This window comes from Amphiprion ocellaris, chromosome 10 (genome assembly GCF_022539595.1).
Source record: "Amphiprion ocellaris isolate individual 3 ecotype Okinawa chromosome 10, ASM2253959v1, whole genome shotgun sequence".
NCBI lineage: Eukaryota > Metazoa > Chordata > Actinopteri > Pomacentridae > Amphiprion > Amphiprion ocellaris.
In genome coordinates, this window is record NC_072775.1 from 4,049,896 (window position 1) to 4,070,458 (window position 20,563).

The 20,563-nt window shown below is 38.3% G+C and overlaps 1 long non-coding RNA gene across 6 annotated transcripts in view; it reads left to right on the top strand.

Moving 5' to 3' along the window:
- Positions 1-12,198, top strand: part of LOC111582944 (uncharacterized) — a 19,359-nt gene extending 7,161 nt beyond the window's left edge. For 2 of the 6 annotated variants that reach the window (XR_004849094.2, XR_008602954.1), the window contains exons 3-6: positions 2,967-3,032; positions 3,507-3,703; positions 3,878-3,971; positions 6,022-12,198. This is a non-coding gene — a long non-coding RNA (uncharacterized LOC111582944). The remainder of the gene's footprint in view (positions 1-2,966; positions 3,033-3,506; positions 3,704-3,877; positions 3,972-6,021) is intronic. The other 4 variants (XR_008602950.1, XR_008602952.1, XR_008602953.1 and 1 more) reach the window with 4 other exon arrangements.
- Positions 12,199-20,563: the final 8,365 nt, after the last annotated feature.

Genomic DNA, 20,563 nt, shown 5'->3' on the forward strand with positions numbered 1-20,563 from the left:
ATCCATCTGCTGAAATGTCACTTGCTAAGTGAATTTATCTTAAATCAAGTCGGATGAGACCTTTAGAGTAAAAATAAGACAAATAGACCTGGTAAGATTTTGAGTTTTTGCAGTTTACAGTAACATGTAACTGTCACACGTGTGTCAGTGTATGTAGGACTTCTTGTGACGTCAATGTTTGGTACCGGTGTAGCGAAGAAAAGGGCCACTCCCATGATGCAGCTCTCTTTAGACATAGTGTCTCTGGGATTGATCTCGACAGGACCTCTGGAACCAACAACCTGCAGAGACATGAGAACTGGAAATAAGTTTAGTCTATTAAGGCAAGACTGTGTCATTATTAATCTGCTGCTGCACTTGGACTTGGTTTATTCCATCTCAGATCATCTAGTGAGTTCTGTCTGCCAGACAATCTCTGATTTGCTTGAAACTTTTTTTTTTTATCATTAACGAAGTACTTGTAAAAAGTAGTGATGGGACGCGATTAAAAAATGCATCTAATTAATAAAAAATAACTAAATATATAAATAACTAAATAAATAACTAAAAAGTAATTACTCGCGTGTAATCACATTTTTGTCAAATATCAATATCTGACACAACAAGCAAAGTTTTCAGTTCAAATAAATGTTGGTTGACGACTGAATCGATAAACAGACATGAACTTAAACAACAAAAATGTTTGTTTCATTTATATTTATCTGCATTTTTCATCTGTGTACTACATTCACAGATTACCTTTTTGTGGTAGGTGTGGATCTGTTTGTGTTCATTTTGTGTCAATTTGTGGTCATTGTTGATCCATTTCTGGTCATATGACCTCTGTGGTAATGTAGCATCACTTTGTGGTCATTTTACAGCTTTTTATGGTGACTAAGCATCTATTCATGGTCATTTTGTTTGGGACCCTTTTGTGCATGTTTGTGGTCATTTTGTGTCCATTTGGGGTCATTTTGTGTATATTTACGCACTTTCAATGTCTTGAAAAGTGGTCTATTATGGGATGGCTCCGCCATTTGCCGGTACCAGGACTGTCGTAGCTAACGTATGGTGTGTCGCCCCGGAGTTCATTTGCATAAAGTAGTTTCATTTATGCAAATGTGGCACGGGGCGCAGAGGTCCGACGCATCACGAAATTTTCGTTAAACGTCTAAACTAGCCGTCGTTGAACTAAAACAAGGACAGATTCAGCAGTAATTTCTCGGCTCAAATGCTTTCAAAGATACTTTTTGCTGAACAGCTTTCGTAATAAAATGTTGGTCTGACGTTTCTGCACTGATTCACTCTTTATCGCAGCTGGCAGACAGACTTTAGGTTCATTACCGCCACCTGCTGGGCTGGAGTGTTCATCAGAGTTACCGGTGTAAAGAAATTAGGGAACTGAGAAAGGTGCGATTAAATGCGTTTTTTTTTTTTTTTTTTTTTACACGTTACTTTTTCTGTAACTAATTAGTCGTAATTAATGCATTAAAGTCCCAGTCTTGGCAAAAAGGCATCTGTGAAATTTTATGGCTTTTTTCACATTTTAGCTCGCCTACAGTCAACAACCCTTTGAGCTACATGTCCTAATTTGCAGATTCTGTTAACATTTCAGGCTTTTATCTTTAATAGTTCCTGAGACATTATAACTCAAACATGCCTTTAAATTTAAATGCCAGGAAAAAAAATAGCCAAAAGTCAATCTATGGGCAGTTTTTAAAAACATTTCACCTCTGAAAGTATTTAATTTACCAAGTTAAAACTGCATAAATATCTTTATACATGTCTTGAGTTCATGCTAAAAAAATTTGTGGTGAGTCAGAGATGGACGAGCAGAAAATGTTTTAAAAATCTGAGGGTCTGAGCTGGAATGACTCATGGTGGTTCTGCCAATACTGAACCACTTTAAGCATTCATTCTCTTATGTGAGAATACGTAGACAAGGCTGTAGTTTACAGCTACAGACGACAGTCCTACTGACCGTAACACGTCCTCCTTGGGCCAACATCTGCAGGTCTTTACTCAGGTTCACATTTGCCAGCATCTCCACAATCACATCCACACCTCGGCCTTCTGTGGCTGCCTGGAAAACACAAACACACAGTATATTTCATCCATATATCTATTAGAACCACTTTTTCAAAGGTCTTTTCCTGCCTGCCGATCCTCCTGCTATATGTGTGGTTACCATAATTTTATCAGTGTATCCTTCTTCTCTGTGATTAAAAGCCAGATGAGCTCCGTTGTTGGTAATCAGCTTCATCCCGTCTGGAGTCCCTGCTGTTCCCAGAACTCTGAGGCCCATAGAACGAGAGAGCTGGCAGGCTGCAACTCCAACCTGTGAGATGAAGAAAATATTGGATTTTAGAGCACGTTGTTACGATTTAAGGACCTGGATTGGAATAATGTTTTTTTTTTACAATGTATATATGCAAAATATATGTTTACAACAGAAACAGTAAGCTGTCACACTGATATACGTACTGTAAGGATAAAGTTATGAATCTATCTATGATTGTGTTTTTTCAGATCACTACTTACTGCACACAAAATGTTTTCCACGTTTACACATAAATCAGCGGCTCCTTCATGAATACTGAGTAACAGAGGTGTTAGAATCAACCAATAGTTATCATTTGCCCCTTGCAAAGTACCCTGGTCAAAGTCTCTGCACTGGCTACTTTTTAACTTTATAAAGCTCCTCATGGTCTTGGTCCAACCTATTTACAGTTTAGATCCCTCGGATCTTCTGCCAGTGGCCTTTTAATTAAACCAAAAGTCAGAACAACCGACCTGTGACCTGTCCAGGATGTCCCCTGCCTTCGCACTAAGTCAGTTGGGATAGACTCCAGCCCCCTATGACCCTAATGAGGATTAAGTGGTGTATAGATGATGGTTGGATGCTTTAATGAATCAGGTCTGCCTGATCTGAACACGAGTAGTATTGGGCTAAAAGATGGTGATCAATTTTGCATTCTTGTCATCAGACCTGCAGCTGTATGTCTCGGACACTGAAGAGAGGAGCAGAGCTGTCAACAGATCACAGCCTGGTGGTGAGTTGGATCTGATGGCAGGGAAAGCTGCTGGACAGACCAGGGCTGTCCCTAGTCTCCAAACCTGTTTACGGTCTTCATTGACAGGACACACAGATACAGAAAACTTCAAAACATGTCTCACCCCTCCACTGGCTCCATGGATGAGGACGGTTTCTCCAGCTTTAGAACGAGCTCTGCAGAACACAGCAGGTTAAAAAAAAAAAAAAAAAAAAAAAAAAAAAAATCTACTTTAGGTACAAAAGTAAGAGACTGGAGTGTGGTTTTACTTGTGCCAACATTATTATTGTGACATCATACATCATGTCTGCTCCTGTTTTCTTTTATTATTAACTGTCTGTCTTGTTTTACTACTATTAAAAACAATAACAAAAGTAGTTTAATTGTTTTTTGACATTTTTGAAGACCTACACACTTCCTGGCTGGAACCCACCAAACTGATCTTTCTAATCTGTTGTATTTCCTCCTGAACAGATGTGATCTTACTTGTGAACCAGAGCTCTGAAGGCAGTGAAATATGGGATCCCAATGGCTGCTCCCTGAGCAAAGTCTAAAGCATCAGGCAGCTTGTGAACACAGTCCTCAGCAGCGATTGTGTATTCTGCATAACTTCCTGACTCGGTGCCTGTGGTGAAAACACGATCACCTTTCTGGAAAACACACACAGGCAGGTGATTTAACAGTCATCTAGATGCTTATCAAACTAAAAACACACTTTCCTGAGCTTGAAGTTTGATCTAAAACAAGTTGTAAATACTCTACAGCAGCATCTGTGTGCTTCATTTGGATAATTTTACCAACGTGTACTAATATATGATTGTTTTATCCTCTGACCTTCACTACAGTGACTCCTTCTCCAACAGACTCCACCACTCCTGCTGCATCAGTGCCTGGAGTGTACGGCAGGGCGGGTTTCCGGGCGTGAGTTCCAGTCCGGATGTAAGTTTCCACAGGATTCACTCCACAGGCGTGAACACGAATCAACACCTACAGCAGAGACACACCGAGGAAGAGACACTTAGAGCTGAAACAATTAAGAAAGGCTGTATACACATGAAGATAATAAAGATTTTTAAGAGCATATTATATCAAAGACAAAACAACAGACCCTAATTTTGAATGCACTTACTTGATTCTTTAAATAGACTTTGTAACCCGTATAAATGACAACATACTGCAGTTTTTGCCTCTTTATAACCAAAACTTTCACTATGAAAATGAAGCCGTTTTGCAACTTTGAGCACAGGTTGAGACAGAACTACATGACTGATTGTTTTAATGCATATTTATGTTTACATAGACGCAAACATATACATGGCTGAGTTATTTTAAATACATCATAAACCCTACCCTAATAATCTGTGCTGATGAAGTAAATGCACATATTTTCTAAATGTACTTGGCTTCTTATTGATTTAAAAAGAATTATTCTGAAAGCAAAATTGAATTTATGATTTTTTAATTTGGTTCTTTGACAACACACGATATGTTCAGTAGTAATTTCCTTATTTCAAATTTAGTTGTATTTCATCAGCAACATTTAGAGTTCCTATATCTATTTTACAACCAGTATACACAGTAGAGTGCCCTCTAAAAGTATTCAGACAGAGTGAAAACAATGTTTTACTTCTTTAGGCTTTTAAATCAAAACAAGACAAAGTGGCTTTTCACATTCATTTTATATTATTTAGACCAAAATCCTTTGTAAGGACATCCAGAAGTATGCTAGCATTACTGTCAAGATGCGTTTGAGGTTGGATGACACTGTATTTGTATAAATACGCAATATAAAATGTGCATGATAGACATACACCAATCATACATAACATTGTGACCACCTGCCTACTATTGTGTTGATCCCCTTTATGCTGCTAAAACTCCTCTGACCCAGTGGGATATCAATGGACACAGAACCTCTGTGGATTCTGTGGGTCCTGTGGGTTGCAGGGTGGGACCTACCTAGATCAGTCTTATCCTGGACCATCCCACAGATGCTCTATAAGATCTGGATCTGGGGAGTGTGGAACCCAGGTGAACAGCTTAGCTCTGTTGTGTTCCCTGGGCCACTCCTGAGCAGTTTTTGTAGTGTGTCGGGGTGCATTGTCCTGCTGAGGGTGACAACTGGCATCAAGGACTGCTGTTGCCATGAGGGATTGAGGGGGTGGAGGGTTGCTTTACTTGCAATGTTTAGGTGTTACATTCACATGAATGTCAGGACTCAAGGTTTCCCAGCAGAACATTTTATTATAACAAGATGATCGATGTTATTCACTTCACCTGTCAGTGGTCATAATGTTGTGGCTGATGTTGGAAGTACCTATGTGCACTACTGCATGCATATATACAGTAGTGCACATGCACATATAATAAATACAGGCCTTGTTTTTCACATTGTTAAGTTTTACTTTGAGATGCACGACAATATTGGCTTTATCACTGCTATCAGACTCATGCTCAACGTTGTGTCAACAGAGATTGGCCTACATTTCTTTATTGGTTAGTCTATTATTACATGGTTGTATTAACCCTGTAAAACCCACTGGTATAACAATACAACATCAGATTTTTTTTATTATTATTTGTGTGTGTGTGTGTGTGTATATGTATGTATGTATGTATGTATGTATGTATGTATGTGTATATATATATATATATATATATATATATATATATATATATATATATATATATATATATATATATATATATATATATATACACGAATTCACAGAAACACATTTGGCATTTTAAAATAACTGCACGTTATTATTATTGTTGTTGGTATTATACTGCAATTAGACTTTTTTTTATTACGTTTTCAAAAATACCAGTACGATTTTGCACTTTATTTTTTCCAACAGCACGATATTGTCTTTATTCTTATTAAATGTAACGTGTGAGCTACTGGACACCGTGAATAAAGTTTCTATCTCTGTATTAAAACCCTAAACTTGACCTGAGTCTGAACCTCCACCTGTGATCTGATCAGCGGGTGTCTCACCTTTCCCTGTCCGGGCTGAGGGACGCTCACACCGGAGACCACTTTCAGGACCGACGGGGCTCCGAACTCACTGACCCGGATGGCTCTCATCACTCTGCTACCCGACATGTCTGCACCCAAACAAACTCTACACACACGGTTAGAAAATTCACTTTCACACACTTGCGCACTTCCTCTTTCGTCTGCTCTTCTTCTCCTATTGGACTTTTGATTTCCGGTTCCGGTTTTGTGTCCGCGCCCTCTGCTGGTCAGTTTGCAAATGATCTTAGAAACGACTCCCACCTTTGGATCTGCATCATCCTCCAGTTTTTAAATCATTGCTCAATCAACTATCCAATGACAAAAAATTATTTTAAATACATTTTTAAATTTGTTTCACACACACACATATATACTACCTGTCAAAGTCACTTTAAGCCACTGAAATCACTTTAAACATGGTGCCTTGAAATATCTATCTAGCCAGCCAGCGATTAGGCTTCATTCGTTTACTGCTTTTACAACTTGTGAAACAGATCAAATGCTCTCTGGTTGTGACTATTGTCAGGACTGACTCAGTAAAAACATCATCCAAGTCTTTTTTGACAGGATGAAATTTTAGAGTAGAGCTCTAGAGTTCTGAAACACATGATATCAAACTTGTTGACATTGTCATTTACTCTCTCACGTAAATCATTAATACTGAAGGTAGCAGCAAATCTGCAGTGTGCTTAGGGCAGCTAAAATCAAATAAAATCATTTTGTCATCATGTGTGAAACCTCTTAGCGAGAGAGAGTTCGAATCTAAAGCCAGGTTAAAATTTAGTCAACAGTAGCTCCCCATTCATGCTGGTTTAGATTAAGAGAATCACATACAGTTCAAAACTCAGACGTAAACTGATGATCATGAATATTAAAAATACCAACAAATAAAAAATGGTAATAACCAAGAACAATGGAAGAAGTAAAATCTGAGAACTCAATTAAAAAACGCTCTACTGGGTTTAGGCAAATGATAAATAATAATAATGCAGCCACTCAGATGTCAGCTTATTTTCAGGACTGTGGTTGTAGGACCTTTATTTTCTACTCAACAGGACAAGAACTGAATAGACCAACATCTATGGTCAGGATGGACAAGAATCACAACATGAATACTGAATGTAATAAAATAGTTTTATTTGATTTACAATAAAAACTATTCCTAGCAGCCTTCAGTTGAAAAAGAAAGTTTGCTGATGTGTTTGTGTCTTGAAAGTTCATGATTACAAAGACCACAGTGTGGGATTACATCATAATTTTACCTGATAATGACCTAATTATGCTAATTACACAACTTATTCATCATGTAACTCATAGCAACCAGGTTGCAGGACAGAATAAACATCCTTAAAACTATTATTTGTATCTTTAAATGATCCTCATATTAGCACATCTAATTATCACCATAGGTGAACTTTAAGATTGTGTGCAAATGCAGTTCAGCTCAACTGTTGTAACAATCAAACATGATTTCAGAGAAAAGCTTTATGAACCAGTTTTGTTGCTCCTTCAGACTCTCCCTTTAAAAACAGCCAGTCTGTGACCTTTGAGCTGAGGTATGTTGCTGTCATCACATGGTCAGGATCATCTTCCCAGCAGCCCCGGAGGACTCGATGATGTCTTTGTGGGCCTGGGCAGCTTTGTCCAGCGTATACTTAGGACCAACGAGTGGACGCAGCCAACCAGCCTCCATCCCTGAAAAGAAGTAGGCTGCACTCTGCTTGTTCTCCTCCTGAGAGACGAACAGGGAGGAAAAATTACTGAATGGGAAATATTATCAGGATGTATTTATTTAAGTAAATTGGATGCATGTGAATAACTGTTGACTGTGATATCATCACTGTAACTGACTGGTGCATGCAGGTGTTTCTTTAAGTTTAATTTTTTTTTCATTTGCAAAAGATTTATACATATAACTGTCACGGTTTCATACCGGTTTAGCGTAGAAAATGACAACTGCTGTGACTAAGGCCTCTTTAGCCATGATGTCCTCTGGGTTGATCTCGATGGGACCTCTGGAGCCAATAATCTACAGAGGAAGGACCAAGCAGAGACATGAGAGATGAAGAGTTTAGAAATGAAGGCAAGTCTGTTCATCTGTAAATCTGCCTGAACTTTTCATCTTTGCATGACGTCTGATTGGAACCGTGACTGAAATGCTTCTGTCATTGTTATACCATTTTAAACACACATTCTGTTGTCTGAGATCATAGAGTCCTACTGACCACAATACGTCCTCTTTTGGCCACCATCTGCAGGTCTTTATTGAGGTTGGAATTTGCCAGCATCTCCATAATGACATCTACACCTTTGCCATCTGTGGCTGCCTGGAAAACACAAACACACAGCATATATTTCATCCATATATCTATTAAAACCACTGTTTCAAAGGCCTTTTCCTGTCGATCCTCCTGCTATATGTGTGTGGTTACCATGATTTTATCAGTGTATCCTTTTTCTCTGTGATTGAAAGCCCGGTGAGCTCCATTCTTGATAATCAGCTTCATCCCGTCTGGAGTCCCTGCTGTTCCCAGAACTTTGAGGCCCATGGAACAAGCAACCTGGCAGGTGGCCATACCCGTCTATGAGATGAAGAAAATATTGGATTTTAGAACATGGTTTCATCTCTGCTGTAGAATTTCTGAGTATGTTGTAATCTTTCAAGGACACGGACTGTAAACATGGGTTTTTTCAAAGTGATACATGTGAAACAGTGAGCTGGATGATGTAAAGCAATGCAAGGATGACATTACGTATTAGTCAATTGCTGTTTCCTTTGAGATCACCACTTAATTGACACAAGGTTTGATGAACAACCAACTTCAAGGCTGCATTCACTAGTACACAAGTATTCTTTAAATCATAGATTTGTGTTTCAGTGTTTTGTTCACATGCAAACACAAATGGAAAACTTCCTGGGTGAAGATATCTTGGAACCTTAGTAAAAAAAATGCTTAAAAAAAACTTATAGTCTCACCCCTCCACTGGCTCCATGAATGAGGAGGGTTTGTCCGGCTTTGACACGAGCTCTGCAGAACACAGCAGGTAAACAATAAAAAAAATAAAGTGGTGGAAAAAAGTTTTCAGACACCCCGTGCATTTATGAAATATTGCATTAAGAATCGCTCTTAGGTCTCCAAGTGTATTTTGTTTTAGTACAGTCACAGTCAAAATACAAAGCAAATCATAAAAAAGCCATTAAAACTTACATAAAAACACATAAGAAATTTTGAGTATTGGGTCATTTTGGTTCCAATTCGGAATCTCGCCGCGCGCAAGGTATGCTGGTCCGGGTGAAAGGTCGGGATACCCCAGATCATAAACATGGCAGAGTGCTACGCAGATATTGATTACTTTGAGCGTTGTAAAGTCGATGCTTTAAAGGAATTTTGTAAGAAACGAGGATACAGTGTTATCGGGAAACGAAAGAAAGAACTCGTGTCCCTGGCTTGGGCATTGTCATTTCAAAAGGCCCCAATAGTTTTAACAAAACAGCAGGAAAGGGAGGCTGTCAACCTTGATTATAAATCCCTGCTCGAGATCGATGTTGACGGGTGTCACCTGAGAATTCCAGATCCTTTAGAGCTCAGAGAAGGTTGGGAGAATGAGTCGACAGCAGCAAATAAATGGCCACCCTGCATGTACATAGATATCAATAATTATCTGATTAGCAAGGACGAGCAAAACTTGCTAACGACTACAAAGTCGGCACGATGTTCTGAATCTTTTCTTTCAGTAGGAAATGTGACGAGTATATAAAGCAGGTCACATATACAGCGCGAGGTTCCTTTATTGCACTCGTGAATAGGGCAAAATTCTTCCATCCACTTCTTTAGCCCACGGGTACCGTTGTGGCAGTCCCGCACTGAACAATGGGACCTGGCATATTGCCTTAAAAAGACTTTAAGCAGTGTAAACACTTAATAGTCGCTACAAATAGCAGGTCGTTCCACTGCGATAGTATCGCTTTATCGAGCTTTGTTGATAACGTAGTGTGGGATGAACTCTGACCCGGAAGCTATTGAGGGATAAACGCGCATGCGTACTGATAATTCCGATTTGGCTTATTCATTCTGTGCTATTTTTCAATGAGTCAGTGAGTGACCGGTGACTGGCTGCTGCAGCCAATGATGCGATTCACATACGTATTTACCATAGACTGTATATAATGGTATTTACGCAGCTAATCAACGTCAGGCGTCCTTATGTGCAGCTACCGTTGTTCTCATAGATATGAATGAGTCGATAGGACACGCCCCTTTGAGCTACGTGCTACAGCGAGGCTAAGCTAGTGGGGGAAAAGTTTCAGTGCATTCTGTTGATGTAGACGGCGTGAAAACGGAAACAACAAGTATGCCGGCTCACTGTGCTGCATACAATTACACTACGTCATACGATTGAGACAAGGAAACTTGGAATGACTTTTCATAGGTAAGAATAATTTTTGGCTCTTTTTTCATTATGAAATCTTGTTGAGAGCTTCCAGTCTATGAGAGCTAACTAGTTAGCCACTAGCAAAACGCTTTCATTTGCACAACTGACTTCCCCTCTTGACGTCCCTTTAGTTTGCCCCTAGTTATGCTGCTATAGGCCTAGGCTGCTGGGGAACCTCTCTGGATGCACTGAGCCCTTCTCTAACTACCTATGTATTTACTATATATACCATTATTGCATTACATTCACTCTGTTTCTTTCTGTGTCCTTTCTCCGAGTGTCCCTGGTCCCAGAGCTGGATGCTGGATGCTTCAGATGTGTGGCTGTGTTTTATGGTCCTTGTGTCCCACCCCCCCACCTCTCTATCTCTACCCCTCTATCTGTATCCCTCTATCTCTACCCCTCTATCTCAACCTCCCTACTTCTTCTGTCCCTCTCAACCCGCCCGGCCAGCAGGCAGATGGGTCCCCCCACATTAGAGCCGGGTTCTGCTCAAGGTTTTTTTCCCTGTTAAAAGGGTGTTTTCCTTGCCACTGTCGCCTTTTGGCTTGCTCTGGGGGTCAGGCATATGGGTTCTGTAAAGCGTCTCGAGACAATTTGACTGTAATTGGCGCTATATAAATAAAATTGAATTGAATTGAATTGAATTGAATTAAGGCGAGCTAGCAGCTTGACAACCAAATACCAGACGATTAATAGTAGCTGTAGTATAGTTGTACAAGCAGTAGTAGTAATACTAAAAGTACAAGCAGCAGTAGTAGTATAAACAGCTGTTAGAGTCATAGAAGTAGTATCAGCATTTGTAATAGTATTACAAGTTGTAGTAGCAGTGCCAGTATCAGCAGCAGCAGTTAATGTATGTTAATGTCCACAGCTGTCAGTAGGTGAGGAGCAACAAAAAAACAGTCCAAACGCTGGTTTCCAGAGGGTTAGATGAGAATTTATTTGAAAGAGTAAGTTTACAACAACACAACATGTGAGGGGGTTAAAAACAAATGGGTGTTAGTAAAATAAAAATAAATAAACAGAACTAAAAGTAAACTTCGTGTTGACATTGATGGGCATTCCAACCAGGAACAAAGTAAAAGATAATCAATACGAAAAAAAACTTTTCCTGTTCATCTCTTAAAACCCAAAAACACACCGCAGTAGCACCCTAAACTAAAACTACCAATGGGTTCCCTGTTTTCCTTTGTGAACAATTCAAAGGTCCCTCTCTATCTCCCCACACATCCACCAACCACTGGAACACATCTCCAAAGTTCTGCTGGACCAGCTCAGCTTCCCCTCAGAAGAAGTGCCGCCACCGACCAGATGAAGGAGCCTTTTGAGAGGCAGCTGGCATCGTGATTGGACTGTACTTTGGTCTGTTCCAATCCAGCTTCAGCTCCAGAGACAGCAGGCGGGACGAGTCAACGGAGGCCTGGTGGACGAAGGCATGCAGCTGAGTACAATCCAGAAAACAACAGAGGAGGAGTGCAGCAGCCAGAACAACCACAGTAGCATCATATGTCTCTTAGAAAACATCATAGTATAGCCTTTGGTATGAAAAAACGCCATCATATACATCGTATATTGTACAAATAACAAGTCAAAGGAAAGAGACATACATTGTAGAATTGTAGTAATTGTGGGCTGACTGATTTACTGATTATCAGTATTTTATTTTTTACTGATTTATGGTAATAAATAAATTTTAAAATGGCGCTACTTTGGCTCTGAACCTTTATCTACCTGTGGTCACTCTGTCTTCTGGAGTGATTTGATTGGTTATACGTCATGAATAAAACTCCTTTAACTTAACATCTGTAAACAAAACAAAAACGTATCAACAAAGTTTTCTGTTAGAGTTCGTGTTCTTCGAAGTTTAACTCCAAGATTTTAAATACTTTCATTTACTGCAAATGAATATCTACTCCAAATGTCTCACTAATAATCATTATCAGCCTTAAAAACCCACAAAACACCCCTCTATACTCGACCACACTTAGTACAGTCCGGTTCCCCCTTCTATAAATCTGCTTGGAATCTTCTACTTCCTGTTTGTCAAAGTGGCCTTCTACCTGGACAGGTTTTGTTGGAGCTCATGCTACAAACATTTTGGGTAACTGCACTTTAATATGGATGGATGACACTGAATTAGAGTCTGTTTTAATGAGACTGAGTTAAGATGTGTAGCTCTGTCTTTAAATAGTAAATTATTTCTCAGAATTCACAGAGAAAAGTCTGAAATGTTTGCTAGGTTAGCGTCCCACATGTTCTTTGGCTCAGCTAAAGCTAACTCTCTCCAACTTCTGGATCTCTTGAGTTGCTTGTTGTTAAAATATCTTGCTAGATTTGCTGAAGCTCAAAGTCTGAGATGTTTGTTCAGAATAAGCTCATTCTCAAGTCTGATCTGAACTGTCTTCTTTTGTTTGAACTTTCCCTAAACTTAGGAGTTAATGACAGAGCAGCACATCCAGACTCAGTCTCATTTATGTAGAGATTAAACTTCAGTGTCATTCATTGATGTTAAAGTGCAGTTTTTCAAATATTTGTTGCACATGCTCCTGACCAAACCAGTCCAGGTGGAAGACGATGTGAAGAGAAAGCTCCAGAGGATGAATATCACACATTTACATTGGAAATTAATGTCCTTTAATTAGACATTGCCATGCAAAAGTTGGATTTCCCTTTAATGATGTTCAAATCTTTGTTGAGTGTTTTGTTGATGTTGGTTTCTAAATGTTTTCTGACACTCAGCCCCAAAGATTAAAACCTTCTACGGCTCACAAGCTGCAACAATTCACACATTATCAACTATCTTTCTGACTAAACTAAAAACTGCTTGATTCCTGCATCATGAATGTAAATCTTTTTGGTTTTTATGACAGTAAACTGAATATATTTGGGTTTGACATTTTATAAACCAAAACAATAGATGAATTACTGGAGAAAACAATCAACAGATTAATGGACAAAGAAAATGTGTTTTCCAACATATATGGCTGAATTACTCCAACATTACAAGATACATACAATTTTAATTCAATTTTATTTATATAACGCCAAATACAGGTCAAATTGTCTCAAGACACTTTATATTTTTTGTCATATTTAAAATATGACAAAGTAAGAAATTTAAACCTCTTGACTAATCCAATTTATTACTTGTTTTTTTAGAGACTAATCAATAATTAAAGTAACTTTCTCCACTAAAACTAATAAACATGAGGTCAAATAGAAGGAACAGTTTGAAATACTGCAGTCCCACGATGACAAGAATAAAGTTTCTCAACAAAAACTAAATCTGCTGGTGGATTCCATTAAAGTCCTAATCAATGATAATGAAGCGTGATACTAAAGGTTTGTGGTGCTAAAAATGTCAAAGTAAAGATATGAAGTTGAACATTTGGATGGAGGTTGATAAAAGTTGACCTCCCTTCATTTCTCTGGAGCGACTCCATGGATTTTATGGATGGTGGTTAAAGACCTGCTCTTCTAGTCGTCTTCCTTCTAGTTGCTGTAAAAAGTCAGTCCATCCTGGCCAACTTCAACATCTCTTCATGACAACTTGTTCTGCCTCCGACCTGGTGGAAACTCCAGAAACTCGGGAAAACCCGTGGAGACTCGAAGAACTCGTGGAGACTCGAAGAACTCGTCGGGCGGGGGAAGGTGTGGTGGGCGGTGGGGGAGTAGAGGGGGGAGGCCGCCACCCACCTCCCCGCCTACTCTCCACCCCGACTCCACCCAGACTCCGCCTTGGCTCCACCCATGTGGTCACTTGAGAAACTGCGATGCCAAAGGGACGACGAATTTATTTCTTTTTATCTGATCTGTAGCTCAGTGAGTTAAGGATTTGCCTATGGAGCTGCAGGTCGCTGGTTCAAGACCAGACCCTTCTTAAGTTTTATCAAAATTCTGACAAAGACAAACAAAGAAAGCAGTCAGCGACGGGTCTTGAACCTGCGACCCTCCGCTTGGGAGTCTGTCTTCTTTTCCCCTGAGCTACTCGCTCAGATACTAATTCTTCTTTTTTTTGCGCATTTATCATCTATTTTTTGCCATTTTCAGGTTTTTTTTTTTTAACTTGAATCTCGACCATTTTTCTCAGGAGGTTGGACTTCAGCCTTTGAGCTGGAGGGTGGAACCCTCAGTTCCAAGACTTTCCAAAGCCTCCACACCTCCCGAGTCCTCAGGACCTGAGCTTTCACACAGTCTGAGGGTTGAAATTTTCTAAGTACCACAGTAGTTCTCTGTTAGATTGAACCTTCAGACACTCTGAGGGCTGAAATTTTTTAAGTTCCTGAGTAGTTCTCTGTTAGTTTGAACCTTCAGACACTGAGGACTAATATCTTCTAAGTTCTTGAGCAGTTCTCTGTTAGTTTGAACCTTTCGACAGTCCAAGGACTGATATCTTCTAAGTTCCTGAGTAGTTCTCTGTTAGTTTGAACCTTCAGACAGTCTGAGGACTGAAATTTTAAAAGTTTCTCAGTACTTCTCTGTTAGTTTGAACTTTCTGGTTAACAGAAGCCTTAAAACTTGTGACCATGAGTCTTGATTTCACATTTAGACCATCCATCTGAGTTCTTCACAAACCTTCATCTGTGGGTTTTTTAGAAATCCTGAACAAACTTTGATTCTCTTCACTGAAGAGTAAAGTTTGTGGAGATCAGAAGGTAACATTAGTTTGATCAATGCCTTCAACTACTAGTAGACTTTATCTGGAAAGCAGTTTTCTGAAATTAGTTCTTAGTAAATCTGTCCACAATCAAACCAAGAACATAGAAAGAGGAAATGTTTGAAGAAACAACTTGATGTTTTCATTTCAGACTAGAAAACGCTTTAAGACCTTTATGTTTTTGCTCTTTTTGATCGTTTTATTGTCTCTTCTGTTTAATTTGATCTTCTAAAGTCGAACTGGTGTCTTTTCAAATGTTTTGTCTTCAGTTTAATTCTTCTTAAATGTTTAGTTTTGCTCTTTTCTCACATTTTATTTCTTTTCTAATGTCTCATTTGATTTCTAAATGTTTTGTCTTTTTAATGTTTAATTGTTGCGTTTTCAAATGTTTTATCAACATTTGTAAGTTTTATGGTTAAACATTTTCCTGTTCTTTCCCAATGTTTAGATTTTGGATTAAATATTTGTTAAGATTTTACTTTTTAAAGGTTTTATCATCTTTTAATGTTTAATTTTCTTATTAAATGCTTCATTGTATTTTTATTGTTTAATTTCCGATTTAATGTTTTAATGTTCTTTTCTAAGATTTAATTTTCAAATTCGTTTAATTTTTAAATTAAATGTTTTGTCTTTTTTAATGTTTAATATTCAGTTTAATTGTATTTTTTTAAGATTCAATTACCTAAAATATTTTGTCTTTAATGGTTAATATTCTAATTGTTAATTGTTTTTAATTTATTTATATTTGTAATTAAATGCTGTGTATTTTGTAATGTTTAATTATCTAATTAAATATTTTATCTTTATTGTTAGTATTCTTAATTAACTGGATTTTTTAATGTTAAATTATTTATTTAGTGTTTAATTTAATTAGTTTTATCATATTAAATGCTTTCTTTGTTTTATTATATTTCATTGCTTTCTTAATGTAATTTATTTTTGTAATCTTATTTTTTCTGTCAAGATTTTAACCCCAACCTTAAAAATGAAACAAAACCTTAAATCACAATGACAATACTTCTGTTGTCACAATCATGAGTTAGTCAATTATTCAGTTTATCAAATAAACTTTATTTGTCTCAAACCTTTCACTCAGATGAAAACTACACAAGCAAAGAGAAAAACACTGTGCTAAAAGTATGATTAAACTCAAAAACATCCTTTTAAAAAAAAATATATATATATATATATATATAAATATATATATATATATATATACACACACATACATACACATATATATATACATATACATATATACATACATATGAAATTTAGCATCGTAATAAAACGTGTCCAGGGGATGGAGGGAGTTTATTGAAGTCTTCTTGGGCTCACATGGGAAATCATTTAAAATATAAACTTGATATTCAGTCTAAGGAAACTGCAGAGCGACAGAAGAACCAACAATATCTCCTGTTTTCTCCTTTAATGAGTCGACTCTTCTTGTGCTTTCAGACTAAAGAACTACAGACTCTTCACAACCTGCTCAAACTCTTGGTACAGGACCTCACCACACGGGTCAAGAAGGTTTCTGTCTCATTTCTACTCTGAAGCTCACCTTCTCCTGTTCAAACTGCTGATAAATGTTTCTGCTGCTCTAAAGTCTGGTCTCCAGAGCTTCCTAAAATCTCTCAAAGTCTCTTCTGCTGCAGGTTGCTTTGTAGAACTGTTCCAGAAAACCTCACTAAACCACATGGAGGGGCCTCAAGATAGTCGTCCAAATGAAACCTTACAAAAACCAAACTAGCACAACCCAAACGCTAAAGTCTCCTGCAGCCTACCAGAGAACCTCTGAGAACAGAGAATCAGGACAGGAACTCTTACCTTCTGGACAACCAACGTTGGTTCACAAACAAGAATACAGAATGTGTCTGACCAAAAACCTGTAAAGACTCACTACAGCCAAGATAAGGACACAACTCACCTGTACCAAATCCACTAATCACTGCACACACTAGCACCATGTGCTAACTGTGGCTAAAGAACCACATTTACCAAGACAACTATCCAGTACAAAGCCCTAAAACACACCAAGAAACACATTAAAGATGATTTTACTGCTGGAAGCTGCAAGCCAACGCCTAAAGAACAAACTAAAGCAAGGGAGCCAAACCCGGTTCAGTGGTGGAGAGAAGCAGAGGAAATGTTTGTCTGCAGCTAAATAAAGCAGGAAGAGACTGAGCTGCTCAGGTGTTCCTGATAACACCAAGCAGCCACCTGGACAGCCAATAGGAACACAGCTTACTGGAAGTCCAGAGGGCTGGCTTAGTGAAGGAAATTTAGTTTAAAGTTGAAGCAGAAAGTTAACAAAGAAAGTTGAAAACCACCTTCTGATACCTGAAATCTCTGAGTTTTCACACAAAGAACACCTGAACATGTCAAACTGGTTCCATAGTAGAACCCTCATTGTAATCTGGGTAATAATCCGGGTTCCTCATTCCTCATCACAGAACAAACCAACCAGTTCAATTCACTGACAGACCCATAAACATTTAATTCCTGAAAGTTTAAAGCAATAAACTGCATGTCTTACCATCAGCAGGAGGAAAATCTGACGTTCTTCCAAAGGTCTCCACAACAAACAGCTGAACAGGGACGGCAGGTCAAAGATGTTTTTTTCCAGAAAGAAAAAAGCTTTACAGTTAGTCCTCGTACCAACATGTACCTCAGATCAACCGCTGCCAGGTCTGTGGGATCGTCTTTGGCGGTAGAAGTCCAAACCTGTTGCATCCAGTTTTCACTTCCTGGAATAATTAGATGACATTCCCAACAAGCACAAAGACAGAAACACATCTGAAATGTCAAATGCAGTTTGTAACACGATGCGTTTACCTCATCTCCATGGACATGTTGACCTTTAGCTGCTGTGTTTCTTTGGGCTGTGGTGTCAAATATCTGTATAGAACTGATGCAAAATGACAAAGATTTCTGTAGTTCAGTTTGGACTAAACAAATAACAGCAGCATAAATCTCAAACGTCATTATGAGGAGTCTGGATTGAGGTTTCTCACTTGATAATGATCAAAACAAGAAATTTAGGTTGGTTTAAAGGAATATTCCACCTTAAATATTTGAATGTTGACCTAAAAGGTTGGTTTCAGGAAGTATTCCACCTACAAGGTCCTCACACATCCACCTTAAAGGAACATTCCACCAAAAATCCTTGGACATGCACCTAAAATGTTGCTTTAAGTGAGTATTCCATCCAAAATCCTCAGAGACCTGAGGGGCTGTTTAAAAGGAATATTCCACCTAAAACTTCAAATATAGACCTGAAAGGGTGGTTTAGAAAAAATCCTTCAATGTAGACCAAAAAAGTTAGTATGGAGGAATATTTCACCCGAAATGTAGACCTGAGAAGTTGGTTTGGAAGAATATACCATCCTAAACATCCTTAAATGTAGACTAAAAGACAGTTTGGAAGAAAATTCCACCTAAAATCCTCCAATGTAGACCTAAAAGGTGAGTTTAATGGTATATTCCACCTAAAATTCACTACTGTAGACCTTGGAGGTTGGTCTGATGGTATATTCCACCCAACATCCTTGAACATAAACTTAAAAAGTTCAATCAAAGGAATATTCCACCTAAAATCCTTCAATGTAGACCAAAAAATCTTGGTGTAAAGGAGTATTCCACCTTAAATGTAGACCTAAAGGATGGTTTGGAGTAATATTCTACTCTAAAATCTTCCAATGTAGACCTAAAAGGTTGATCTGATGGTATATTCTACCCAACATCCTGGAACATTTACCTAAAAGGTTGGTTTAATGCAGAGCTATTCAATTAATTTTGAATTGGGGCCAGTTCATGAAACTGAGAAAAAATAAGGGGCTGGACAATATGAGTAATCACGGTAACAAAAAAAGAAATTATAACAACCTACTGAAGAAATCAATATATTGTATTTTGTAACTGCTTAACAATGCACACTGTAATACACTGACACAGATAGGCCCAAGGCACTGTTACATTTAAATTTTCAACAATGTTCTGTTGTTCTGTCAATCTGACCAGGTGAGCAGTATCCAAGCCACATTTACAGACAGTTAGAGGAAAGCAATTAACTAACAGAAAACATGCACTGAATTGTACATAACTGTACCAACACAATTTTACAGGTTGCTATCCTTTATATTTGAGATTTCACTCATTTGAGCAACAGGCAACATCAAATTTATCTCCACCAACAACAACAAAAATAACAAAGTGCATAGTGTGGTACAGAATAGAACTGCAACGACATAGCAGTGCCTGGTATTTGATCAATACAATGTATTTCAAACTGCAGCACTCAGTTCAGGTGAGCCAAATCAGTTGTTTAGAATTTAATTAATTTAACTGGTAAACAACTTCCTAGTGCACCAACAAATACAAAACAAACTTGCATATTATGCCTCTGAATAGAATTATAACAACATGCAAGATATGTTATCAAGGCAAAATGCTTCAAAGTACATTTAACAATAATCACTTAATCCATTTTAGGACAGAAAAATCACTGTGACTATCCCTTCATTGGCCTCTCTACATCGCCAATGTTCAGCAGTTCGTCTGCTGTAGACAAAAGCACACAGACATCTGGTGAGAGCTTTTCACTACATTTTTTTCCTTATCTGTCTGTATTGAAATTGATTGAATTGATGAAATTGCATCAGACACCTCAATATTCAGTCCAGTTGAGCCATTCCACCTCAAGAAAAACAGTCAGTGGATAATACGAGTTGAATAACATGTTATTTGCATCATACTGTTCAAAAATCAATCCTCATTGCTTGCTTTACTGTTAACTTGCAAGCAGTTTGCCAAGATTTGCCATCTAATGAGAGAAATTGCTTTTTTTGACTTAGCAAGAGCAGTGAGGTCAGGTGTATAGGTTGTCAGGGCAATGTGCAAGCAGTTTTACAGCTGCTGGTCAGTAAGGGATATGTGATTGTGAGTTTTAATGGCATTCATGTGTGAGAATGATGACTCACAAGTGTACGTTGAACCAAACATTGTCAGGAGAAAAAGTGCAAGACCCCTTGAGTGTGGAAATTTCTCTCAGCTGACTTCACGGGTCCAGAATTTTTCAAAACCTGCCTGCTGCAATGACTGTCGCAAGTCATCTGACGACTAAATGTCAATGAGTTCCAGTTGTAAAGAACCCTCATCCAATGACGATACCAGCTCCTTTGCTTTCAAAGCAAAGTCTGCTTCAACATTCACACAGAAAGGGTCCTTCATAAATCTCATAACTTCAGTGGAGATGCTGAAATCATCAAACCTACTGGCAAAGTTGTTTTTCAAAGAGTCAATAAAGCCTGACATCACCTCGGTAATTTGCAGGCCAGATTTCCTCAATGTGGGGAAGTGGAGCATCCTTCCAGGACAAAGATCAGCAGAGAAGAGTGAGATCTTTCTGTGAAAAGC